Raw genomic sequence first — 27136 nt, 5'->3', positions numbered from 1 at the left:
CACCATGATACGAATATCTGATGATTGATGTTTTTTCTTCTAAAAATATCAAAAATGAGAGAATAGGAGTGCAGCTAGAGTACCGTGTCGATAAACAGTATCAGTAAACTGCCGTTAAAATATGATACCCATCCTTGACTAAGCCCAGATTAGCCTGGTTGAGCCACACCTTTCAAAGCGGCTTCGCGGCGCTGGTGTGCTCATGCTTTGTTGAATGACAGGCTTTGTGAAGTATCTCTCTTGGTCAGCCTGAACACTGCTGTATTGAAGTTTTGCAGACACGTAACCGCAAAGTGACGTGACATTTTGGACGTGGGACAGCTACAGTCACAATGTAGAATAGAGCGAACAAGGCCCCATTCACACAGGCTTAGAGACTGATCTGCAACCATCTGGCAACCGCCAGTTCACCTAATGGTGGTTGGAGGGAAAATTATTACCTAAGCCCCAGCCACACAGGCATATGAACATGTCACTTTATAGAACTGGCAGCCACCTGTTGCCAGAGAAAAGTGTTGGTTGCTTTGGTTCATAGCATATTGCTATGGTTTTACTTTGAATGGAAGTGATGGTCTTGTCTACACTGTGCAGCTACTGTCCGAGCTATAGTGAAACTGTAGAAAGTCACAACCAAACTGGAAATGAAGACGATTCGCCTTCAAAGCAACAGTTTGAAACACATAGACTTATCTTTTACATTGAAGGTGAAAGTGTGCCACTTTACTTCCTGAGTAGTTAGCAAGACGTTGCAGAGAAACACGAAAAAGTGCAAGCAACTGTGGATTTCTGCAGCATCCGACAATCTCCAGAAACCACCACCAACCAGTTGGGGAATATATTTTTCCCCCTACAAGCCAGTGGTTGAGTCACATCCAATATGGTGTACAACTACAGTGTGTGGTGATATCACACGAGAAGTCATACATTTTTCAAAATAAAGCAATGTAGGATGTCACCATCGAAAAGGTTTGACACTTTTATTTTCTTGGACTATCAAGAAATTTGAAGCTGTTTCCTGTGGAGTCAGTGAGAACAGAATTTTTACTATCTTACACTGTTAATAAGTAGAGACAGTGAATAATGACCCACATTTTGAAAAAGCAGAACTTTTAAGCATGCAGTGCACACGCTGCTGGCTGATGGTACAGGGTTAGTTTAATCTTAGAATAACTTGTAGAAGCTGTAATGAGAAGACATGGTAGTAGGCAGGCGAGTCTGTCAGCGTTGTGTAGGTGGCACAATTTACATGAAATATTAAATAAAAATAGCATACGGTTTTAAATTTCCTGGGTCAACAGAATGTGAGTGTGGGAGGCACAGTGAGACGGTGTGAAGCTGAAAATCGCTGTGCACAGAGCGTGCCCACCCGAAATACTTCCAAAAGTCAACCTAGATGGTCTGTTTAGTCTTTATTGAAATATTCAATGTTTGTCAGTTTACAAATGTGAAGGCTAAGACGTCAAAAACCGCCGACGGCTGTTTAGTAAAAGGTTTGGCCTCTCACGCTGGATAATGGTAGTCATAACAGCTGCTATCATTTAACATGCTGAAGAGAAGTTAAAGGCACCAAGTGGAAGGATTTTCAGTGCGTGCATTTTCAGTACTTAAACAATCTCGTTTGTTCATATAAATATAGGTTTTTATGTTTTACTAATATGGTGTGTTTTTGACCATCGATTGTTTTGATTGAAGTCATCTGTTGTTGGAGTGTTGTCATCTGATTACAAACATGTGCTTTTCAACAATCAAGATGGCCCTGGAGTGAGGTAATGGAATATTTAAAACAAAGATGTAAGAGCATTAGCGAGGCTTGAGGCTGCACGGTGGCTCTGTGGTTATCCTAAAAGTCGAGAGTTTGCACCCACTGGAGTGAATGTGTGCAACCTGAGCTGGATGTGGGCTGGGGAAATGGATAGATTTTGTACAGTTTAGAGAGCGCTCTCAATGTTTGAACTTTCCTTGACCTTTCTCTGACTGTTCGATGGGTTATCTCAGCAAGACGGCAAGACTCGTGTGACTTAATGAATCAAGGAAATAGCGTCACCTAAGTCTCCCAGGCTAATTTCAGCAGCGGCGTGAGCTCCCACATTGACGTTGCCTGTAATTTTGCGCCAGCCGTGACAACATTAGTGCAACTTTAGATCCTGTGCTGTCAGTGTCAGCCTCTTCTGGCTCCTCTTCTGGCTCCTCAGCTGCCTCCGCAGCCCTGTAACCGCACACTGCTGTTTATGTTCTTTAGGTTAACACAGTTATCTCTGTGCGCAACCGGAGCCGTCAACCTACACGGGCACTTTGGCACATGTGTGCGGTTGCGTGTGTGCAGCTGCAGGACCTGTCTCCCTCCAGAAAGAGCTGCAGGGACTTGCCAGTATTTTCATTCCCTCTAGAGGCATTTCCGCTCACCAACAAAGCCCTGCCTGAGTGATGAAACGAAGAGGAAGCAGCTTTTGTGAAGGGAGCAGCCAAATTCCGTCTGTGTGTGGGTGCGTGTGCGTGTGCACTGCTGACCCTGGCTAACAGTTCGCTACATGCAAATTTACTCTTCAGCTTGCAGTTCAGGTTGCTCCAGGCTCTTGTTTGCTCACAAGCCTACTGTACCACAAGAACAAGCCTACTCTGTATCCCATTCAGGAAAACAAAGTTGCCTCCTGTTTGCCTCTAATTGACTGGTATAATTCCTGGCTTGTTGGATTGGTTAGTGTTTTTTCACAGGGCTTGTTAGCACTGGCCTTTACTTCCTCTGTAGCTGTTGCCAAAAAGGAAATGTATGCTGTAGCTCAGGTCACAATTCTCCAGAGTGTCTGGCTCTGGGAAGGAATTGAATCGAGCCAATAATACAAAAAAACTTCTCATTGCAAAGTGACATAAAAAAAGAAAAGCAAATAACACTGATATAAATGATCGTTTTGGGTTCTTTCTCTGTGCGAATATCACTTTTTCCTCTGCTGAGTGAATAGCCTTTGTTTAGTCTGTGATTTCTAGAAATAACTCCTCGGTTTTGATAATAACTATGGTTGGTGGGAAAACATCATTATTGCTTTCTCACTTGAGGTCATGACACAGCTACTGAGTTGTTGTTTTTTTTTTGTTTTTTTTGTAATTTTCAAATGGGTGCAAAAGCAGCAAAACTGCTGGATCTGACAACCGCAGAGATTGAGATTTTCTCTGGGGTTGTCTACAGAGTCAGCGTCCTGTGGGTTGACAGCCAGGGCCCTGTGACACACGCTCATGGCCATAAACAGGGATTTAGCCCTCTGGAGAAAATAACCTTGATAATTACTGGGTGCATATGGACCTGCCCACAGAGGGAGAGGGAGGGAGGAGACCAGAGCTGACTGAGAAGGAGAGAGAAGGGAGAGAGCCACATCCGCTGGTGCATTCCTGCATGCTGTGTCATACTGGTGCTGAGTTTCCCCTCGGTTTGCACGGAGATTTCCACAAGGTGGAGAGTGCAAAGAGCTACTGACGCAGCGCTCGGGGTTGTGGATGCTGACATTTAAAGTTTAACAAAGCAAAAAAGCACATGCATACACTCCCCACAGTAACAAAAAGACAACATAAAAAAAAATGGAGGCATGTGAGGGTGGGATACATGGAAAGAAGGGGGGATATATAGCCTGGCAACCTAACTCATGAGTTGAACTCTGCTCTCCTGGTTGCTTTCTGCTCTCATCACGTGGCCTCTGTGGTATAGCTGAACTGGGCATCATTACAGCACAGCCAGAGCCGAATGTCTGTGGCTGGCTCACCGCCCCGTCTGCCTGCCTGTCATTCAGCTGGTTAAAGAAGCCTTGTTGAACAACTGCACCGTGCCTGACTACTACAGGGCCATTCATTGCGTGCAACAGCCAAGTCCTGTCACCAGTGTTAGCTAGCAACATACCAATTTACTACTAGAAACGACTCGGGCATTTTGCTCGGTAAGCACAGTTTCCCCCGAGCAACCTCCTAACCCATTTTTTTGAAGTTTGGATTTCAGAGAGCACGCCCCTCTAACAGAACAAGCCTCTTCAGACAAACGCGGTGTTCGCGTCTCAGAGATGTTTTCCGCCTCTGTTGAATGTACGCCATTGAGCGCATAGTGGGATACACTGATCCATTCCCCAAGGAATCACACAACAACAGCAAAACACAAAAAAAACCAAACCAAAAAAACAACAAAACAGATCCTTTGTGCCGCCTGTAACGCTGGATCTCTCAAACAGAAGAGCTGAAAATACACTTCATCACTCTGAGAGGGTTTTTGCTTCCCCCCACCCCACATGCGTCGGGCTAATCCTGTCACGGCTGACCTGTGTCTTGGTGAACTGTTCTCCGTCCTTTTCTCAGTCCCAGAGTGGCACACACAGAGAGGACATGCATGAGAGTCATAACTTCAACAGGCACTCTTTCTCCCTTTCGTTACATGCTCCATTCCTGCTCGCATTCTTGACTTCTCCAGCTCTTGTCCCTCTCTTGTCCTTTTTGCCCCCTCCCCACCCTTAACCCTCACTCTGTCTGCATCCCTAACATCCTCCCGCTATGATTAGCAATAGTGTTTTTTTCCCCAGCCAGTGTAATGTCTAGATCCTCCTGTGTCCTTGGAAAGCAGCCTAATAAGCTCAGACACACACTGATGTCTCTGTGCACCACAGGCCTATTCTCCAGCGTCAGCCAGCACACACTGAGGTAAACAAAGACTGCCACACACGCGCACACAGACACACACACACACTATCCTAGTGTGCTAATAGACCAGCATATCAACCCACTGAGGACAGCGTTGACGCTAGCTTGCTAACGTTGACCTTCCGTGTGCCAATCACAACAAATCTGCTCTCCCGATTTGAATATGGGGAGGAAAACAGTGTAAATTGAAAGCAGAAATCCCCCTGGTGTGAGACAAGATGAGACTCTGAATAAATTATTCAGATGGCAGCCTCTTTCCTGTATGATTCTCGCCTTCTGCTACGTTTAATGGCATCTGTGAAGACGCCCATTCGAGATTAATCCAGATGTAAGACGTTTGTGCGCGTATGTTTGTGCGATCTTACATTTGTAAGAACGCAAGCGCACGCGCGCGTGTGTGCGTTGCCCGCTCACCCCTCTTCTCATGCGTCCCGTTGTGTCGTGTGATGGGGAAACAAAGCCTCAACAGGGGAATTTATTTCTTCTCCAGAGAGGGCTGTAAATAAACAACTAGTGAATCAATGCCTCCATTTGTTTTTTCTCTGATAATTCTGCCTGTGGCGTCAGGCGGTGTGACAGTGTTTTGCAAGCCAGCGTAGCTCTCAGCAGCCATATTTCCTCTTGGTGAGAGTGAGAAAACATGCCACACTGGCCTCATGTTTCATTACCTAGGATCAGTAAATTACCGCGCGCTTTTTTCTTTCTTTTTTTAATATCATTCACTGAAGCTCGTTTAGCACCATGATGGCGCCTTTGTATGAATGAGAAAAAACACCAGCATTAGAGCTGCTCAGTCAATTAAAGACAGACAGGCATAGAAATTACTGTGTTCAGCTGAATGAAAAAAATAACCCACAGTAGGCCCTGTGGTGAATGCATTTCAATCAACGGTGACCTTCCCCAACAGAAGTACTTACAAATGTTTGGATATTAAATATTACAACGCGCTTTGTAATGCACTCTTTGAATTCATGTTCATGTTATAATCAAAGTGTAAAGAACTTTGCAGGTTATTAAAAAGGAGTTTTGAATAGGTTAGTTCACTTAAATGACAGTAAAACATATTTACTCACTTACTCACTTAATGGGAGCTTTGATGACTCTCAGCATACACAGTCCAGTTCGATTCTCATCTTGATTTTTTTTCCTTTTCTATGGGGTTTAAGTAAAAAACAAACAAACAGGGAAGGTAAAACAACAAAAAACCTGTTTTTTAGATATATTTCCCATTTCATTCTTGACCTTAATCTGATCTTTAAACATTGCAGCTTTCACCAGACTCCAGTGCTTTACTGGGCTTTTAACAGCTTTACGTGGCAGCTAGCATAAGCATCATAATAAAACAATAACATCTATTTTATTCTCAATGCTAGGCTAATGCAAGTACCCTTTCCATAGGAATGAAGCAGGTAAGTAGAACCCAGGTCCTGCTAATCAAATGCACTTCATTATTAGATCATCAGCAAGTGTGAGCACCTCTATTAAAGCACAAGATTTGGCAGTTTGCTGGTCTGGTGCATTCAGAAACCTGTGCCACACACGTCCCAGCAAATTCAACCCAAAGCATTTTTAATTTTGCCAGCAGATGTTTTTAGTTTTAGTTGTCATTTAGGCTTCTAAATGATTGTTTTTTTTAGTCTAGTTTTATCTGACTAGATATCATAAGATTATAGTAGACTAAATCTAAAGATGATTCAGTTGACTAAACTATAAAGTGTAAAGATTAGTTGTGTTTTTAACGGTGAGAGTTGCTCTACACAGTTTACAAAGTGTCTTAATTTCCTTGACATCAAATGTAAAATGGGTCCATATGTCTACTTTTCTCTTCTCTTCCTCCCAACTGTTGACATTTTGTCACGCTTCTATGAGAAACATGGAGCATTCATTGATGAAAACAAGATGTCTTTACATTACATCATCCTTTTTGTCTGCATGCATTAGTCTTTTTTTAAATTTATCGTCTTGTGTTTGTCAGAAAAGACAGGTCGTTGATGAAAACAATGACGGAAATTATTGGTCAGTTAAATTAACACGGCCCCAAAGGTCAGCACGTCCAATGCTCAGAGAAACTGCAAGAAAGGAAAAACAAGAGCTATATCTTAGACTCTAGAGCCCCCATTTACCGTTTTAAAGTTGCATGCGGACAAACACTGAGACTTCTGGAACAAAATCCTCTGGATAGATAAGATCAAAGTGGAGAGAATGCAGAATTTGGCGGAAACCAAATAGGTCAGGCAGCTTTACAATGATCCCGAGCACAGCAGAAAACGTAAACAGAATGGCTGAAAAAGAAACGAATTAAGGTTCTGCAATGGTCGAGTCAAACCCCAGACCTAAGAGAGCTGTACATAAAGAGATGATGTCATAAAAGCAACACGTTATTGTTGCTAAATGTTGTTCTACAAGTTAGTGAATCATGTAGGTGCACTCAGTTTTTCACAAGACTGTACATGCAGATGTACATTTAAAGAAGGATTTGGTGCTAGCAGCTCTGTCTATCTTGGGATCCAAGTATCTTAATATCTGGCCAACTAAGCCCAGCTCCTTTACTTTTAAACTGTTTGTTTTCCTTAAATGCACTTCTGCAATCTTCAATAACAATAATTAGTGCAGGTCCTAGAAAATATGGGGGGAGTTGCTTATATTAGCTACGGTTGGATGGCTAATGGGAAAGTGAATAATGGTGTAAACAGAGTGTTCCTGGTTCTTCAGGAATAACGTTAACCTCCCAGTGTGCGAACCTTGATTAGAAGCAATCATTCAGCTAATGCTACTATTGGTAATGCCAACACAACTGTACACAAGAGCCTCTAATGAACACTGGTTTACTGTGGTTTCTTTGTACTGAAGTACCCTTCTCTATATCCCATATCCAAGTGTGAAATTACAATATCAGATCATATTTAGTTAATTAAACCCATATGACTAATTTAATTTGACTCAAATGTGGGGAAAGTGAATAAATCATGGAGGCGTATTTAGCTTGCTAGCACTGGTGTTAACAGTAATTAAATGTGGGGCAATCTGTAGCCTGTGAAGATAGCTCAAGTCTTTTCTTTCTGCCTACTGTACAAGTACACATGTGGAAGAAATGTAAGCCAGACGGGGCTTTTTCGGGGGGGAGACGTCTTGCAGAATATTAATGAAATGATATGTGAGTTTCAAGCATAGAAATAAGCGAGTCAAAGATGCAGTCTTGTAAAGTAGGCTAGTGCATTAATAGTCAGCGAGCGACTGTCCCATTAGGAGATCTGCACATCTTAGTTAGAGAAGAGCCAGAAGCAGAGAAGAAATATTCCTCCATGATTAGAGTCGGGAGAGTTCAAAGACAGCTGTTTTTTTCAGCTAAGATGGGCACAAAGCACTCACAAGGAAGACAAGAAATCAGCTTGTATTTGTCATTTAAGTATTTTATGCTTCATATTTGGCAGGGATTAGAGATGCATATTCTCTCCAGCTCTGTCAGTCCTTGTTATGCGCTTCCATTTTGTCAGATGCACAACGGGGTGCTTTATTGCATCTCGATAAATGTTGCCACCTAAGCCTTGTTTTCCTATCACTAAAAAGCACGTTGTGTTTTGTCACACTCCCTCATGTGCATGGCACTTTGTTTTTTGTTCATTTTAGACTCGCTCTGTGATTGATGAGGATTAAGAAACGGATTTTGCCTAACAGGAAACACAAGAACATCCTTAACCAAACTGGTAAGAATCTTGATTTATCAGCTGCGTGTTCATCTGACTGGTTAGGCTTCAGCTCGTGTGGTGATACTGCAAATAAGACAATATGGCTGCCATTTGGATATTGCCCCGCGTTGTATCATACCAGGTGTTTTGTCCTAGAAAAGGATGCTCTCGTGATCGTGTTATTTGGTAACTGAAGCAGAAAGAAGACTTTGTGTATTCAAGAACAATATAAAAACCTGAATATGTTGCGATTCGGGGCATCAAAAGAACACGCGAAGCTTTAACGTAAATCATCTGTGTGTTGTTTGATTGTCCTGCGATACCTAAATTGTTACATGCTGCATTCTGTTATCCCAACGCTTTCATATATTAGACCACATACGCGTCAGAACATCCTGAATTAATTGCCACCATGACTGGCCACCATTGTTCTGAATGAAAGCACATGTTTACGGGGATTAGTTGCGTGATAGTGGGTGATGGCATTTCCTCTTTGCATGGTAGACAGCTGGTGCTTGTCAGGTGAGGGGTGGAGGAGGAACGGGGGCAGTCAGTCAGTCAGTGAGACCAAACAAGTTGGGATGCCAAGTCTTTCTTGCTGGGTCTTTCCTCTGATGTGGTCATTTTAGATCAAGCCCATTTAAAGGATGTTTACAAGAGCACATTCCTGCATGCGTGCTATAGTGGAGCTCTACCTTTTTTTTGCTTGTTTTCAAGGCATCGTTATCCATGTTGAACCAGTGCTGGAGCTTCTGTGTGTGACCATTGATTTGCCTGTATCAATCTCCAAGAGGAGCAAACTGCTCATCCCCATTTCCTCATCCTCCAATCCGATCTTTACTGTAAGGACAAAGCTGCATTTGATGCGAAAACATGCTTGAATACTCTGTTCATTTTTCCTTTGAACAGCATGTACATTATGTATTCAGATAACCCTCGGACTGCATGAATATTAAGTGTTCATTTAAACCTTAGCCGAGATGAAACACCCCATCAGTCGTCATGTGACAGTGACCACGATGATGCATGAAGTAATTGGGTTGGATGAGGATATGAGGAAACAGTGCACTAAAGGATGTCATGTTAAGGCCTCCATCGCATTTTAGGTAAAAAGAGGCCCAGTCCTTCTGGTTTTGTTTGGGAGGGTTGTGCAAAATGTCGACAGCCTTAGTTGTATACATGTGAAACGGCATCAAAGCGCTTGAAGGTGAATAATTTTTGGTGGCATCTGCACATTCTGCAATATGCTAATAAGCAAAGCTGCAAAAGCCAGATTGCCAGGAGAGAGAAGGGGCGACGGGGAGAGGAGGGGAAAAAAGAAAGAAGGGGAGAGCAGAGTGGAAAAGAGAGAAACAGACGGAGGCTGGTGTAAATTATGGATGCAACGTGCGATTTCCAAGAGGAAAAGAAAGGCAGAGAGAAACCTCAAGTCATGCATATCAGATTACGCATTTACCACATTTTCTTATCATGGTCCGTGAGCAAACTTGTGTGCAATCTGGCCTCTTTGTGCGTACGTGCACGCGCGTTTGTTTGAGACAGGAAGTATAAGAGTGAGGGAGAGAGCACTTACATATTCATCCATGTCAAGTTGCGTGGAGTTGTCTTGTGCTGTGAGGCATTCTTAAAAACTTGCTATGACGTGCACGTCTAAAGCCGGGTTGACTTACATTGCTATTGTGTAGCTTTGCTTCATATGTCCATGGCGACACGGCTCCTTTTGGTACGCACGTGCCATCTCGTTAGTTTTGAGCGTGCATGTTTACACAGTGGCAAATCTGCCCCACTGGGCATTTACATGACATTGTTTAACTGCCGAAAAGCTGAGCTGGCTGCTTTAATGCCCTCTTTAGCAGTTCTAAGTAAAGTTAAGTAAAAGTATGTTTACCCTGCCCCCCCCCCAAACTACCACCACATCGCACCCTTATGTGCCAGCGCCTGTGTGTATGTGAATAATGAATCCATTCTTAAGTCGTGTCCGTGACTGGGGTCTGCGCAGTGGTGTGGTTTCCCCCACAGAGGAGTTGGAAGGGGCTGGGTGGTAGGGGGTGTCTGGAAATAGCTCTGCCTGAGCTGGGAGCACCTTAGGTGGGCCTCTGTGCCAGCCTCACCTTCCTTTAACATGCATGCACGACAAAAGTACAATTCTACTCGCAAACCTGGACTATATTACTCCCCTGTTTTTCAGTTAGACTTTAAAGGGACGCATGTCTGCATTCACATTCACTGAGCAGGAAAGAAAAGAGCTGCGATTTCTAAGAACTGAGCAGGAGACACGTTGCAGTTAAAGCGCAAAGTGTCTTAGTTAGAAAACAGAAACTACAAAGCCCGCTCTGGATCTTGCCTGCATGTAAATGTGTGTTAATGTGCAAAGTAGGTCATTTATTTGGAGCAGGGACAGCCGTGGTGTGCCTCTCTTGAGCGATGTCAGAGCGGGGAATAAGTTCATAAGCAGACACATTGCTGGATTTGGTGAATTGTACAGGATTTACATATACCGATATTTTGTTTATATGTCGAGCCAAATCCCTGGGTGGGTGTTGAAGGTGAAAATGGCTGTGGTCAATCCAGAGACAGCATCAGTAACCACAAGCAGAGATAGCAGCCTAAAAATCAGACTAAATCAGATTACCAAACAAACAGCTAAGAGGATTAATTCTGATCTCTCTCTCTCTCTTTTTCCATCAGACGGACACATTAAATCTGCAATCTATAAAATCCCTTCAAATGATTTTTTATTTTACTTTGTGGCCCTCATTTTCTGGTCACATGTTTGGAGCGAAGCTCTTTCGGCTCCCAGTGAACTCTGCCCTTTTGTTCTGCCTTGAGGCCTCTAGAAATGACTTTAGTAAACAGGGTATCAAAACCAGTCTTTAAAAATATCTTCACAGGGTACAAGAGCAGTCTGACCTCTGATCAGGTGATATACTGGCAAGCCCATACTGTTATAATAATGCGTTTTACCCAGCATGCTCGCTGTTAGGAGTAAAGCTGTGTTGAGAGATGCCTGTGGCCCTGTGGCTGTCAGTTAAACAAGCACAGTAACGTTCGCCGGAACAGGCGCAATTAATAGAAACCATAATATATAGAAGGGAATAATTACACCTTGTCGCTGGCTTTCACAGATCAAATATGTTCCTGCATTTCTTCAAATTAATCTCAGGAATGATTGTTGGCTTACAGGGAATCAGTGGCAGCACAGTATGTGTTCTCAGGGAGAAAATACTGTAGATTAATTTGGTTAATATTTCATAAAGCTTAGGAAGGCAAAGGGCATTTGAGGCTTTTCAGATTATTTATTCTCAGCCAATACTACACGCTACGGTTGAGCTGCTGTGCCACTGTGCTGCAACTGCCTTGCACAATGCCAAAGAAAGGCACTTGCCTTTAAAAGTGTTTGCCTGTGATAGCATTGTTTTTGAAATGGGAGCCGTTCACATGTGCAGCTGCGTTTCCTGTTCGCCGTGATCTGATTCAAAGGCTCTCGTTCACGTACGGCTTTGTATCGCTCTCCTGAGTGCTGATAACTGCTAAAAGATTCGTATTAATATCCTCTCTGGTGCTCTTTCATATTAGCTGATTCATTCCCTGCCCGGCTACTTCAGCTAAACACAGGGATACAACATAGCAACGTCGCTCTTGACAGCTTGACAAACTGACATTCCCACTCTCAGTGACTCCCGCTTCTGCCCTCTTGGTCTCTGTGATACAACTGTATACTGTAACCAACAAGACTGTAATCAGTGCAGACCTAATCTAATCATCGCTCCCGACAAGCAGCACTGGCTGCCGGGCTTCCACGAAACACATCTCGCATCAACAGGCTGCTTGGACGGCGTCGTGTAGCTCGAGCAACCGCCGGATGAAATGTCAGGAGAAGCAGGATTATTCCCGAAAATGTCACTGACAGCATAATAGCTTAGCAGAAGAGTGTCTCATGCTATGTTTGTATCTCAAGTCAGCAGGTGTGATGTGTAACTCGGTGTGTGTCATAAAAGCTACTGTACACAAACGTAAACAGAAAGCGGGATCTGTTGAGTGAAACTGGTGCGCGATCGGTGTGCGCGCAAACCGTGGAGTTAGACGTTAAAGTGTGTGTTTTTAGATCTGCACAAACAAATGCACATCTTTAAAACCTCCTCATTATTGGCAGCGGGAAAGCTGCCCGGGCACCGGGACAACTCCTGTGTGCATCTGCGTGCGTGTCTGTCTGCAGCTTGTGTGTTCGTGGTATGCGCCTAATTCGGCGGCTCATTCCAAGATTTGGTTAACCGAGTTGGCTCGCCCTATCGCATTGCCACAGAGTGTGCAGTTGCTTCAGCCTCTGTTTCATTTAGTGGCACCCACGCTCTTATCCTCTTGCCATGAAAGCCCGCAGACACACATGCTTTCGCACCGGAACAGAAATGCACACACGCGCACGCACAGCTGAATGAGAGAAAGACAGAGTAAGAGGGACAGAAAGAGAGAGTGAGAAAGAGGAGGAAAAAAATAAGAAAGTACCAATTAAGCTCCTCAGACAGTTCTGCCAACAGGCATCAGGAGGTTGGAGGCGGTGAGTGTTTGCGTGTTTGTGTGTGTGTGTTGGATAAGGGGGTAGAGGGTGTTTGACTAGAGCTGAGGTCTCTAACTTTTGCGTTGTCAGTTTTGTACTTGTGCAAGTTTTGAAACAACTCATTACCGCAAGGTGTCAATAACCTGCTGAGGAGGCTGGCAATTATCAAGAGCTTGTCACTTTTTATAGTTGTTTGTTGACAATTTCCTATTATATGCTGTATTGTTGCTCCGTGTACTCATTTTTTTCACACCGCTGTAGATTTTGAAATATTTGCAAAACATAAATGAAAAAAACATTCAGATTCTTGTACTGTAGTTGTGGGGAGAGGTTTACATGCAATCATCATGATTTTTATGATTTCTTCTTTTTCCAGTGTGGGGTGATTATAAAACAAAGAAACAAGAATCAGGTGGTATTGGTTTGAGCTCATTTTGTATTTTCTCTAATCTGCACGGGGTCAAAAGTATATATAAACCCTCACTAATATTTGGTTAAATGTCCCTTAGCAAGTTTCAGCTCGATCAGGCATTTTTGGCAGGCATAATAAAGCTTCTGGAGTAATTCTGGCTGGATATTTGACCACTCTTCTTGGCAGAATTGGCAGAGTTCATTTAAATTGGTTAGTTTCCTGGTACAGAACTGGCTTGTAAGCATAGTCTGCATATTTTCAGGAGGGTTGAGGTCGGGGGAAGGCCATTCCAGAAGCTTAATGTTAGCCTGCTTTACCCATTCCCAAACCAGTTCTGATGTGTGTTTGGAATCATTGTCCCAACAGTTTCCAAGTTTCAGCCCTCTAGCTGTTGATTTGAGGTGAAGTAGAAGAATTCTTCTTCATTATTCCTTCCACTGTGCAGTGTACCAGTACCACTGGCACCAAAACAGTCCCAGAGCATAATGCTATAACCACTTGATGCTTGATCCCTCACCATTACTCTTCCAAACATACCTCTTGTCATTGTGGTAAAATAGCTCATTCTTTGACTTATAAAACTTTTCCCCAGAAGGTATTTGGCTTGTTCTTCTGGGAAGCTGCAAATTTAAACCAAGATTGAAGGTGTTGATTTTTTGGGCAGGGGATTCTTTCTAAAACTCACTTTATTGTGGACAGTGACAATGGTGTTACAGCAGTTTCCAGTTTAAGGCCAGGCTTGAGCCTTGGTGTTTTCTGGGTTGTTCCTGAACATCCTAACCCTCACCTTACTCACATCTGACAGTGACAGTTCAGGTCTTCTTCCAGACCTCCCAGAGGAAGTCTGCTGTTGTAGAACTGTTTGAAGTCATGATCTTGGAATGATCGGTGTTTAGAAATGTCTCCAAGAGACCTCACTCACTTGTGTAAATCTACAATTCTACTTCATTGACTTCCTTGACTTTTCTCATTGTTCTTAATGTCGTTCAGTCCACTAAGTGCTGTCAAACAAATCCTTTTTATGCAGGCAAAGAGAAAGTTGTAGTTGCAGTCAGTCCTGATCACTAATGAGAAGTTAATAGGCCTTGGCCTCTTCAACTTAACAGATATTTTAGAACCTTCAGCACCACTTATTTAAATTTTTTTTTTTTTGAATGAATGTATGTATTTGAGGCTGTATATGTACTTTTGATCTTGCATCACAACTGTTGGTGTGTACACAATAGTTTCATAGCTCAGTTTTATTTTAATCAATATAGCAATCTTGTTATCCTGTAGCTCCAAGAAGCAGCTTTACATTACAAATACTGACATACAACAAGCTACAAGAAGTCAGAAAGATGCTTTGAGTTATTAACTGATTTTCAAAGTTATTTTCAACTTTTTATTCCCTGTTTAACCGGGGGACAAGTATTTATTTTGCTGTGAGACTTTTCTGTCAGCAACCAGTAGCTAAGCCCTAATCCAAACAATCTTACTGTACTGCCAAATGAAGCCTCTTCCTCTGTTCATGCTGTGAAACAAAAGGCTACTTTGGCCAAATCAGGACTGACATCATTGGCAACAGCTGCAGGCTGCATGTGCGATGTGTGCACGCATGCGCGTGCACGCCTCTGTGTGTTGACGTCTTTGTGCGCGCGTGTTTGCGTCTGTCAAGTTGAGGTGACCTGATTGCTCAGCTGAGCAGCGAGGGAAGACCCAGCCTTGTGTTGTCAGAGCACCAATAAAAACCACAAGAGATGAACCACAATGCTCCCCGGTCGGCCGCCCCTCCCTCTCGCGGTCCCTCTGAGTTTTCTGTGTCTGCCGTGCCCACCCCCTGCACACCCCTGCCACACATACACACACTTAGACACACAGTGGCACTCCTGACCATGCCAAAGCAGATTTAGAGATGAAAAATGATCCATCGCTGGCCGTGCACTGCGCTATCAGCTCCCAGCTATGGAGTGGTCAAGCCAAATCCTGTCCTATCCTTATAGCTGTGAAGATAGAGCTAGTTAAAACTGGACCTCTCCTCTCTCTAGTCTCAGGCAGGTTGACCCTGCATAGTACAGTAGTATAGTTATGTACACGGACGACCTTCTTCCACATCAAACCTTGTACAGCTTAGATGTGGGAGTTTTTTTTGTTTGTTTTTTACTTCAGCAGCTGCAGGGACTGACAGTCTCTAAAACCTTCAATGAAACACGTCTCACTTTGCCTCAAGGTGCCATTAACCCATTTAAATGAATTGAATTTGTTTATTATTCAGTGGAGAGTTTAGCTTTTACATGATGGCTCAGATGCTGTTTAAAGAGACCCTTTCCCTTCAAAGAATACACTTTGAAGGGTCCTGCAGAATTTCAGGACGAAGAGATTTCAGATTAAAGATGCTAGCCAGTACCAGCTTTAGTTGTTAGTGTCAGTAAAGGTGTGTGGTCTCATCATTCATGGCTCCCAGCGTGAACACACATAGTGCCTTCTCAACACACACACACATGCACAAACAGAAATGGCCCCCCGACCCCCTGGAGTCTCACCTCTGTAGCCCTGTGGCGAATTGTGTGTTTGTGTCTGAGGCTTAATAACTTCACTGGGGCCGTCCCACCCCTGCTGCTCTGCCTTATTATTCCCTGTACCTTCTCTGCTTTGTCCAGAGGAAGGAAAAGAGATAGGATGGATATCAAGCAGCACCTTTGGGGAATGGAAGAAGGGGTGAAGGTGTGTGCGTGTGTGTCTGAGGGCTAAAAACGAGAGCTGCAAGGCGGGAACGGTAAGGACGAGGAAGGCTGGGGGGTGGTATTGTGGATAAAGAAAGCGCAGAATGGAGCAGAAGGTGGGGGCCTGCAGCAGTATTGACGTGGTTCAGGTAAGTGAAGGATTAGTGGATCTGCAGAAAGCCTAGGAGCTGCTGCTCCCTCATCCAGCCAGCGGTGAAGTGGCTCCTCTTAATGAACTATTAAAAGGAAAAGGATTCTCTTACATGCATGCACGCACATGGACATGCCATTCATCCTGCAGAAAGGGTCTCCATTCATGACGAATACAGAATACCAGCTTTTCGAAGCTTTTGGGACATTTTTTAGATTATCTGTCCTTCAGCCATCCGTGCTAATAACAAAAACAGCCATGAAGTGAGTCTCCAAGTAATGTGTGTGCAGTCAAAGCCTGATATAAGCCTGTTCTCCTGTGCCACACAAGACTGTGTCTAAAATTTGTTAACCCTTTAAAGCCTGAACTATGAAGTACTTGGTAAAAAATACTGATTAAAAAATATAGTTTTTATTGAACTTTTTAACAAATTAAAAAGAATATTAATTTCTTTTTACTCCAATACTTATACACCAGTCTGCTGCTTTAACTACTCATTTGTGCAGTAAATGTGCATTTATGACTCAAATGCCTCCATTATAACTATAACAATTTAGCCTTTGAAGGAATGGGCTTGAGGATTAGTGCTGCCAAAAGTGAAGGGACATTACAACATATTGTTGCATTGTTTTTATTTGTTTTATGACGATAACAAGAAGAAAAACTACGAGACAAAACTACGAGACAATATGTTAAAATGTCACTGACACAGAAACTTTTCACTGGATCCATGTTTGATGTTATCTGATGCCACTGAAGTTAACTTTTAAATTATCATTGAGTTCAGGAAAAAGAACGTTTGGCGTTCGACCTTTAATGCTGACGCTTCTTGCGACATATGCCGAGGTCAAAGAGATGAACATAACTACAAAAGCATGCAAGGAATCGACTTAATGGACTCAGAGCTCAAATCATGACACTGTTAGTTTGCTCCCGTGACTCCCGATATTTCCTGCAGCTTTTCTTTCTAATTCTGACTGTCCTTTAACTGACTTGATGGATGGAGAAGCAAGAGCGTGAACCTATCATGTTCTTTAACTCTCCAGACACACATTCACACTTTGCCTGTCCTGCAGATACAGCAGACACTGTCACGGTTGTTTTAGGGCGAGCTCTGCTTGTGTGTCCAAGGATAACAGCACACAGGGCTCACTTGAGTGTGGGTTCTGTGCTTCAGTGAAAATTCCCTTAATGTGGATGTGGTAATGTTTGTGTCCCATGTGTGCTTTAGTGCATGTCTGAACAGGTGTTTCTGATTGTGTAGTGTGTGTGTGTGTGTGTGTCACATGTCAGTCGGGGTCAGGTGTCTGTCTAGTTTCACTTTACAGAGGAAACCCAGCAGCTCAGATTTCAGCGGGGGTCATCTGTTCTGCTCTGTGTGTCTGAGAGGTTAAAGTTTACTCTGCTGAGGGTTACAGAGGGCTAGGCTACGTTTCCGGAAACACACACATATATAACATGCGAAAGACACATTATAGGTAGAAAAGGGTTTATTTATGTTTTTTATATTGTTGGTACAGTGAAAATGAAGCGTTTGCACATTTGTACAGAAATACCTTTGCATCTAAACATGCGAAAACTGGATATCCTTAGTGAAACGATCCATACACCAACCTTATGCTTATATTTAAGAAATTAACTTATACTGAACCTGACAAATAACTTTTATTATAACAACTGATTGTTTTGCTTCCAGATTGTCATAAAAGATACTGAAGTTTTCCCGAACCTAGAGGGATTTTGGTATTTACATCCAGAGTAAAAAAAATGAAAATGTTTGTTATTATTAGTATTATTATTAGTTTGGGGGTTGGTTAATCAATTAATTGTTTTAGCTGTAAGTAATCTGTTTAATTGTGCATTTTTAATTCATTACCGTAAACATTTTAGTAACTTTATTCTTGTTTTCCATTAAAAATTAATTATTGCGTTCTTACTATATACTATATATATGGCATACAGTATTATTATTCGACTGTATGTGTGTTAGCATTCTCACAAACGACAACACTTGTGGTAAATTTTAGCCCATAGACACTCTCTAAGTGGCTGTAATAGTTAAAGGGAAAATCTTGACAGTGACATGTTGGTGTGTCTGAAAAACAAAAGGACAGTGACACTAAAGTTACATAAGGCACAGAGTCTGTCTTTCTCTGTCAGTCTTTCTCACTCCCACTTGGTTTTTTTTCCATTCGACCCCCACCTTTTTTTCTGTCCCTCTGTACCTCTCCTATACAGGAACTGGCCAATTTCCTGAGCCTGTTTTTCCATTTTGCTTCCCTGTGCATGTATCTTTTACATGCATATGTTTCTGCGTTCCTCTGTGTGTGCCTGTTCGTCATCCCCCGTCTCTGACTGGCTCTCAGCTAACAGCTTAAAATGTCACAACTGTTTAATTTCACGAGAGCAAGCTTTTTGGAAAGTGACCTCATGCGCACGGTGCAGTTTGAGTCAGATCGCGACTTTTTCAGCTTGATGCTCTAACATCAAAAAACGTGTCTTTAGATGTTGTGCAAACACGTTATTGATAGGCAGCAGTGCCAGTACATCTCCTTCTTTAAAGAAGGAATTCTCAAACTGTGGGAGACTCACGAAAAAGGAACTTATGCCAATTAATTTTTCCATGGATCGTCATTCTGTTTGTTGTCCCAGGACAAGGTGGAAAAGATATGTAGTCATGGTTTCACATAGTCCTGGTTTCTTTGTATTTACCTACACGTGGCTAAAACCTGATTTATGCTTCTGCAGGGAATTCACAGATCAATTTATGAAATAACCGGAAACCCCTCACCGCAACCTTATGTACCATCCAGTTGTTGCGGACTGCGTTGGCCTGACGTGTAGTTAAATTTTTCATGGAAGTTTGGCGTACAGTTAAAAGGGGTTTCCGGTTACATCATGAGTTACAGTGTAGATTTCCCACTGAAGTATAATTCAGGCATAAAGCAAGAAAGAAACACAGCAAAGAAAAAACTAAGACAGGGTAAAACAAATGCCAGCAAGGTCTGTTTTGCATTGAGATCTGGTGACTCTGGAAGCAATTTGAGTACAGTGAACTCACTGTCATGTTCAAGAAACAGTTTAAGATGACTTGAGCTTAGTGACATGGTGCGTTATCCTAAGGGAAGTAGCCATCAGAAGATGGTACACTGTGATCAAGGGTCAGCAACATGGTGTTTAAATGATGCTCAGCTGGTACTAAGAGGCCTGAAGTGTACCAAGAAAATACACCCTGACATCATTACTCTGTTGTTGATACAAGGCAGAAATTGTGTGAATTGTAGCCTCGGTTTCCTTTTCTTAACAGACAGGAGTGGTCTTCTGCTCCTGAAATGCTCTTCTGCATAGCTTGGCTGTTAAAGGTCATTTGAGTTACCGTTACCTTCTTATCAGACCAATTAGTATGCAGTTGAGCAGATATACCTAATGAAGTGGCCGGTGAGTTTATATGCAAAGACGATTCAACCTTTTGTGAAAGATTATTTTGCGTGTCAGACAGAGATTTATTCCCATGGTGTGTTTTGGCATCTCGGAGTGAATGACTGAGTGCAGGTTGGCATTTAATGTTCCCGAAATCAAGAAACAATCAAACAGACAAAAACTTCAATCAGGGAATCTCAATACCCTCCAGATTTTATTGGCATATTTTGGGACAGCAGCTTATACAGTTCAGCGCTTGCGAAGAAAACTTTCTCAGTCGTCTTCATGCAGCGTTCCCATTTTACACTAGATAGCATCGTACTACCTGTAATGGATGTTTGCTGGTTTTACTCTTTCCTCCCTCCCTCCACTTCCTCCTGGCCTTCAACACCATGGATCACTTTGCTGCTGAAAGACATTTTTCCACATCTAACTTAATGTCAAACCAATTTCTTCTGTCAAGGTAACTTTCTGCGCTGACATGTTGACAGCAATGTTTTCTAATATTCTTGGGTCAGGGTGTTCAGTCTCTTTACTTTTCACTTTGAGCACTGAGGTGTGAAATTCTTCTTCATCCACAATGCTGTGCTTTGCTTAAATAAAAGCTGCGCACATAATAATAATAACAAAGGTTATCTCATCAATTTTAGAGGTGTTAATGGTCAAAGCTCAAACATGTATTTATGAACAGGTGGTATTCAAAAAGCAACAAGCACTTTATGAAAAGTAAGTAAGTAAAAGGAGTTTGGTGAACTTTGTACTCTGCAGACGAGTAAATATTTGATTTCAGACTGTAAAGCCTTGATACATCCAAATGGCAGATCTTGTGCAGAAATGCACTAGAAAAAAAACTCAAGTGAAGCTATTCTAGTAAAAGCTTTTTTTTTTTGAAGGGCTTTATTAGACATTAGCATGAGTTGAACTGTCATATTTGTCACTGTGACCCCTTAATGGCCACTTGTCCAGCTGAAGCTGCGTGTCTTTGATCAAAGCTGACCGGCGTTCCCCTCTGGCTCCAAAACAGGCGGTTCACACAGAATAGCCTATGTTTTTCCTATTCCGATTGGAGCTATTACTCCTCCACCTAATATTCATTTAGTGCCTGCTGTTTGTGTGCTTGTGTGCTTGCTGTGTTGTGTGTGTGGCCCATGCTGCCTCTGTTGATGAAGGAGATCCTTATTGCCCTCGGCACAGTGGCTCAAGGAAATCAATGTTTGATTTGCCGGGTACATGATAAAGGATTTAATGCTGAGATACACCCCCACCCTCTCATGGGCTGCTCGTGGTAAAGAAATCGCCTCGTTGAATGCATTTGTTCCTTTCGCTCTGTAAGCGGTAGTATTTGTTGCCTCTGTTCGTGCATGTATCTGTTTGTGAATGCGCTGGCAGGTAATAAGAAAGCTTTGATTGCCTGATGGGCCTTGTGTCCATTTGCTGGTGACTGCCAATACAAACGTGTCTTTGTGTGTGTGTGCGTGCGTGCAAATGCAGTGTCCAGAGTGGTGTATAACCACTCCTGTGCTCCCTGCTCTTGGTGAATGTATCGACCAGACTCTGGAATGGAGAAATGCCTGCCCAGCACACAAAATCAATGGCTGCTGTTTTCTCCCCTCCAATGGCCTCCTGTTATCTGCAATGAATACAAAGCACATATTGTAGCACACAAGACAGACACTCATACACCTCATCTTTATGTCTGCTTCATTTTTCAATACTGCAGCGGGGTCACATACAAACCCACAGGAGATTGGGCAAAATTACAAGTCAGTTACACGTAATTGGAAGAAATATGGCTCTCGCTGTGTGTTTTCTCGTCCTGAGCGTGTTTGCCGCTGAGTCTTCAGTCACCTAACAAGACTTGAGTGAGACCTACACCGCCGCCGCTTTCACTGGACTCCAAAGTTTATTATTTTTGCTACTATATAAACTGTGCTCTGCCAGCAAATCAAACAAAGCAGCCAAGAGTGTGAATGAAACATCATCTGTCTTCCATTGTGTTGAGTAGCATTAGCAAAGTGGCCAACAAGTGTTTATTTAGCGAGCGGGCAGTCCATTTCAGTTCAGGCACGGGGATAAGATCAAGCCTATTTTCATTGTGCAAATGTGCTTCCCTCTAATTCTCTGTTTCTCTCACTCACTGTCCTAAACACTTTCTTTCTCACTCCCTGTCTCCCTGTCAGGGATTATAGGTGCTGGTGCTGGTGCTGGTGAGAGGAGGAGGAGGAAGAGTAGGAGGGGAGGTAGCAGATTAGTGGCGGTTGTCCAGCGGGTCCGTCTGTCTACCGTCAGAAAATAGAATTCATTTGTGTGATCCAGATGCTTATGCTCAGCTCTCTGCGTCTCTCTTTGTATGTGTCTGTGTGTGTGTGTGTGTGTAGTAGTTGCTCAGTCAGAGGAGAGGATTGGCCATTGGGCTGTTGGGGGGGCGGGGTGTTTGGTGGTGGAGGTGCAGGCTAGCTCACATCCGCTTTGGAGCTTTTGTACTGGCATCAAAGAGAATGGCCATGACCTGATGACTAGATCCCTTGTTTAACCACACTGACAGCATACAGTATAAACAGAAATGTGCACTGACACACTGTATGTGTTGAGCACATAGGTCCTATCCACTCCAACTATGGACTTCACTGCAATGCCAAAAAAAAAAAAGCTAGAACACAGAAAAGGACAATTCAAAGTGGTTGGCCATTTAGGTTTCTAGAGGTAGGCAATATAGAACACATGCTAGAGAAAACACACCTGGCTGGTCATGTGTGTGCACACACTCACTATTTAACAATGGTACGACCAATAGAAAACCAAGCTGCAACCTCTAAATTGCTAAGGGCTGCAGTTCCTTTAATGGCCACTTGAGATTGACTCTAAAAGCAAGTCAGTCACAGAGTGTTACGTTCAAATGAACTAAAAAGCATGTTTACAGTTTGAACCTCTGTTTCCTCCTTTTTAAAAACTGTATGACGGGGTAGCTTTAAAGCTTTAAAGTCAGGGGTGTGGCTGCTTTGGCATAGAGGTGTATTGACACAGGGAGCTAAAGCTGGCAGGTGTCTACTAGGCTTCACCTCCACTAATTCCACCCATTGAACCAGACATCTCCATTGTGTTTGTGATGTTGGAGCTTTTGGATGCAGGAATAATATGTCTGGCTTGCATGGTGCAGCCCAGTGTGTCTTTTGTCCTGTCTTCCTCCCCTTATTCCCAACAGGTTGTAGCAGATGCCTGCCCTTCCTTCAGCATGTTTCAGCAGGAGGTTTCTTCCTGTTAAAAGGGAGTTTTTTTTCCCACTGTCACCGAGTGCTTGCTCATAGAAGGTCGTCCAATTATTGGGGTTTCTCTGTATTGTTTTAGGGTCTCCAGCTTACAGTCTAAAGAGCTTTGAGGCTACTATGGTGATTTTAATTGAATCTAAGAAAGTGAATGAAATTCTGTAATTTTATTAGTCCATTACTTAGCATTAGTAAGCAGACTTGCGTATCAGTGGGTCACACCCATGCAATTTATAAATGTAGCTCACTAACCAGGCTTATATTCAAATGAAAAAGCCTTTTCGGTGTTACAAAAATGGTCATTTCCCATATCTTGTATAAAACAGTATCAAATTATCCTTATCTCTGATACTCCACCCGGTCCTAAAAGGTTTCTGAGACTGGATGTAATGTGCATTCATTGTTAGTGGACCCAGGGGAGAGAATGGACAATGATTGGGAGAGCAGGTGGGGCTGTATAAACAGTATATGGGTTACTACAGAGGGGGTTTTCTGTTTTGGCTGGCTGCTTCATGCATCCAGAATATGAGCAGGGTTGATGGATGGATCCAGACCGGAGATCTCACGGAGGGCTTCAGAGCAGGATACTGGGGGAGGTCTGTGGGGTCCCCGAAGAAGTGTGGGGTTGGGGTTGCTTTCATTTTTCAAACCCCTCTCCACCTGCCGCCTCTCTTCTCTGTCTTCTATCCTCTCTTTGCCGCCCCTCTTTAGTCCCCCGCACTGTGCCTAACTATTTTTTTGTTCCACGTCCAAGTGGAGTCCTCTACTGGTTGCTGCCCTTTCACAGTCATTGCAGCATGCTCCCTCCCAAACATCAATTTGGGATGTGTTTAATGCTATTATGAGGTGGCGGCCCAGGCAGCGTGCCCTCCAACAAGGAGAGATGGACTCGTGCCGGGGTTAAACACGACTTAGTTTTCTTAATTCACTTAAACTCGGGTGCTTCTGCTCTCTGCCACCAAGCTCTTAACTTCCTGGTCGGCGCAGCCCTCTAATGCCCGCCTGACACAGCTGTAAAGCGAAGCACTGCTCGTTTTGTTGCTTTGAGGTCAGTGCGAACATTACGAGGTGCTTTGACAGGTCAGAAGTCTTGGCTGGTGTTGGTGTGTGTTTTATTCCCTGACTGTACTTTCCAGCAGCGCCTGGGTGAGCAGAGTGGGCATCTAATTTGCTGGCTTACAGGCAGCGAGTTTGAATGGGATGATCAACTAGTTACTGATGAGATTCAGTCACCAAATCCATAATCCTGTCTGTCTTATAATAACAGGAATAAGAACAGCAGACCTTTGAGTTTGCCTTCATGTGCGGAAAAAAGAAAACTTGAAGCTTACAGCAAAAAATAATATTCATTGATCTATTTTTAATTGAATCTTTCTCAGGAACATTGATTTGGACAAGAAATAAAAATTTTAATTACTGCTGTGGTGCTACAGGAGACACAGCAAATCACATGCCAACATATATCTAACACAAAGAGCGTGCCGCGGAGTCTGTATCTGTATTTCTTTCTTTCTGGCACGACAAACTGAATGGAGCAAAAGTGTAATATCTCTGTCTCCCCTGAGCAAACACTCCATATAAACATCAACATTTCAATGCATTTCTGTGTCATCTGTCTCTTGCTTATATATTAAATGAGCAACAGTGTGTGCTCATTAAAAATGCATGCTTCACATTGGGCATAGGAGACCAATTATCCCACCTAGTTCCTTTACAATGGCTTATAATAAAAGGCCCCTGCAGTGGGCCACTCCCTGATAGCTTCACCGCCTCAACCGCTCTCACCCCTCACCTCGCCTTCCCTCTCTTCTCCTCTCTTTTCCTCCCTTCCTATCTCCCACTCCAGCTGCCTGTTGTCTTCACACCAGATCATCAGTAAACAGGCTTTTCACTGGATTTGATGGAGTGCGGTGTTTTGATCTGTCGGGATTTGGTGTGTGTGCGCTGCAGGTGGCAGCGGACAATGGTATTACAGACAGAGGCAGACATTTGAGCGCACGCAGAACACACCTGATGGCACACATGCATGCATGCACACACACACACGTGCACGGGCTCACATGTGTAAACATACACAGTAGATGAGGCTGTTAAGGCGCGTGTCGTTGCCATCGTGCGTTCTGACAGGAGTGCCTTAAGAAGATCAGAGCGCCTGTGGCACGGAGGCTGTTTCCCGCCACATGCTGTACATCAAATAGAAACGCATGTGGGAAGCAACTGCATCACTGGAGCACTTTAAAGCCCCCATACTGACAGCCTGCTCATCAAAAGACTGCCATTATTGTATACATATGGAGTTGTATAATTTCTCTGCCTCATATTTGTTCGTGCATTTGTATGTGCGTGGCTGGCAGGGTACTCTTTGAGGATCAAACGCAGCTAGTTTTACTTCACAGCAGGAGAAGAAAGAAGGCAATGTGATGGAGTTTCTGCAGCTGATGCTTCGGTTTGTTTAAATGTATACATCAACACACATGGCAGGCTGTCACAACCTTCTCTGCACTTCAAACGGATGAGCTGATGGCTGATGCATCTCCGTAAAGGAAGCTAGCCGGCCCCGCAGAGTGCCGAAAACAGCGTTAGCGCTGAAATGATTAGTGTATTAATCACCTCAAAGGACAGAACATTAAGCAATAACAGTTTTGATAATCAATTAATCATTAAAGTGATCTGTCAAGCAACAAAAAAAGAAACATTTCTAACATTCACGGGTTCTAGATGAGACTTTTCATGCTTTAGAGGCCGTTATGAAGATGTCATCACCAAAACCAGGTATTGGGAGCCAGATGGACGTTGTGATTTTTAATGCCTGAAGACAACTTTGAAAATGGAGGGAGTGCCAGTCATGCTAAAAGGGGGCTTTTAATTTAAAAACAAACAAACAAAAAACAAAAAAACTGAAAATCAACAGTGAAAATAATTATTAGTTAGCCCTAACCCCTACTTCGGTGTGGCGTGCCATTTTAATTGGCGACAAAACCTGTCAAGGCCAAGAGCCCGATTTTATTTGATATGCTCCCTGGATGAGGAAACCCCTCCTTCGCTCCCCGTAGACGCTGTTAAAATCAGACTGACTTCATTAATAGTCTGATCTGGATGTAATTAAGAACGAGCAGAGGGCGGCCGGCAGAGAGACGGCAAGTGAGAAGCAGAGTTTTCGTTTTCTTTTTTTCCCTTTTTTTGGATCCTTCTGTCGACTGTGTTGACAGGTCGGGTAGAGATGAGTAGGTCGGGAGAGCTGGATTGTGATGGAGCTTGACCCGAGTTGTGTCGTGCTCTTGTCACAGCTTCATGTGAGAGGCCTGTTAGAGCTGGTAAACACTGGGAGCTGCTGGGCTATCACTTTGTTCTGAGATGTTTTGGCTCATTTGTCTGTGATTAGTCTGCTCGCCTGCCTTTGTTTTGCAAGTGTGGATTATCTGAAACACCCCCCTACCCGTCCTTCTGCACACGCACACGCACACCAGTTCTTCTGTGCTCGTGTTTACACGGCGCTGGGTGGAAAACATAAATTGGAGACAGAGCGTTCCCCGTCTGCGCGGCTTGGAATGGGGTTTGGACTCGGAAAGCTGGCTTTCCTCTCAGGAAGTGTTGTTGCTCACCACTCTCCATAAACACTGGAAAAGAGACCCAAAGAAAATGTCCCGGACTCACTATTTCCACTGTAAACACACAGACATACACACAGACATATACTGCTCCCATTTTTCGCTTTTCTCGCATATATGTCTTTCCCGAGCAGAAGGCTTCATATGTCTGGAGCGTGCGAACCAGAAACCCGACCTATGTGTATGAGCTGCTTCAGATTTGTAATTTATGACCGTTATATTTCAGGCGTTGCAAAGGCCAAACAGTGTTTATAAACACAAACAACAAGGAGCTAGAGAGACAAAACATTGCGTTATAGAGGTTTCAGGACTCATGCAATGTTTTTTATTTATTTATTGCAAAACAGTTGGCAATAGAAAGAATGCACTGCAAGGAAAAAAGAAAAAAATCAACAAACCAGGATTTGCTTTGTTTACGTTGCACCCCTGGGTGAAAATGCCAGCATGCTCCAACTGAATTACCTCTTAAAGGAGCGTAAATGTTACTTTTCAGCGCTAACAAGTTGTTGGATTGCAGCTCCCCTTGTGTGCTCTGTGAAGTTAATAAATCTGCACCAGTGAGAAAAGGAAAGAAAGAAAGCTCTTTCCATCAATTTTATGGCATTTATTCCCGCACTGGAGCATTATGCTTTAAAAAAAATATCATCGCTAAGCCCCCCACTCTTTAAAAA

General features: G+C 43.2%; 1 protein-coding gene across 5 annotated transcripts in view; it reads left to right on the top strand.

The window, feature by feature from the left end:
• The window catches only part of zmiz1a (zinc finger, MIZ-type containing 1a), a 104297-nt gene that overhangs the window by 34748 nt on the left and 42413 nt on the right, over positions 1 to 27136 (top strand). For 4 of the 5 annotated variants that reach the window (XM_035904695.2, XM_006783808.3, XM_006783807.3 and 1 more), the window contains exon 3: positions 8296 to 8372. The exons of the other annotated variant lie outside the window; for it this stretch is intronic. The gene's annotated coding sequence lies outside the window, so the exon portion shown is untranslated. The remainder of the gene's footprint in view (positions 1 to 8295; positions 8373 to 27136) is intronic. 5 annotated transcript variants of the gene reach the window in all.

Source organism: Neolamprologus brichardi, chromosome 13, assembly GCF_056152115.1.
Source record: "Neolamprologus brichardi isolate AB-2024 chromosome 13, ASM5615211v1, whole genome shotgun sequence".
Lineage (NCBI taxonomy): Eukaryota > Metazoa > Chordata > Actinopteri > Cichliformes > Cichlidae > Neolamprologus > Neolamprologus brichardi.
The sequence above is the reverse complement of the archived record's forward strand: the minus strand, read 5'-3'. Positions and strand labels throughout refer to the sequence as shown.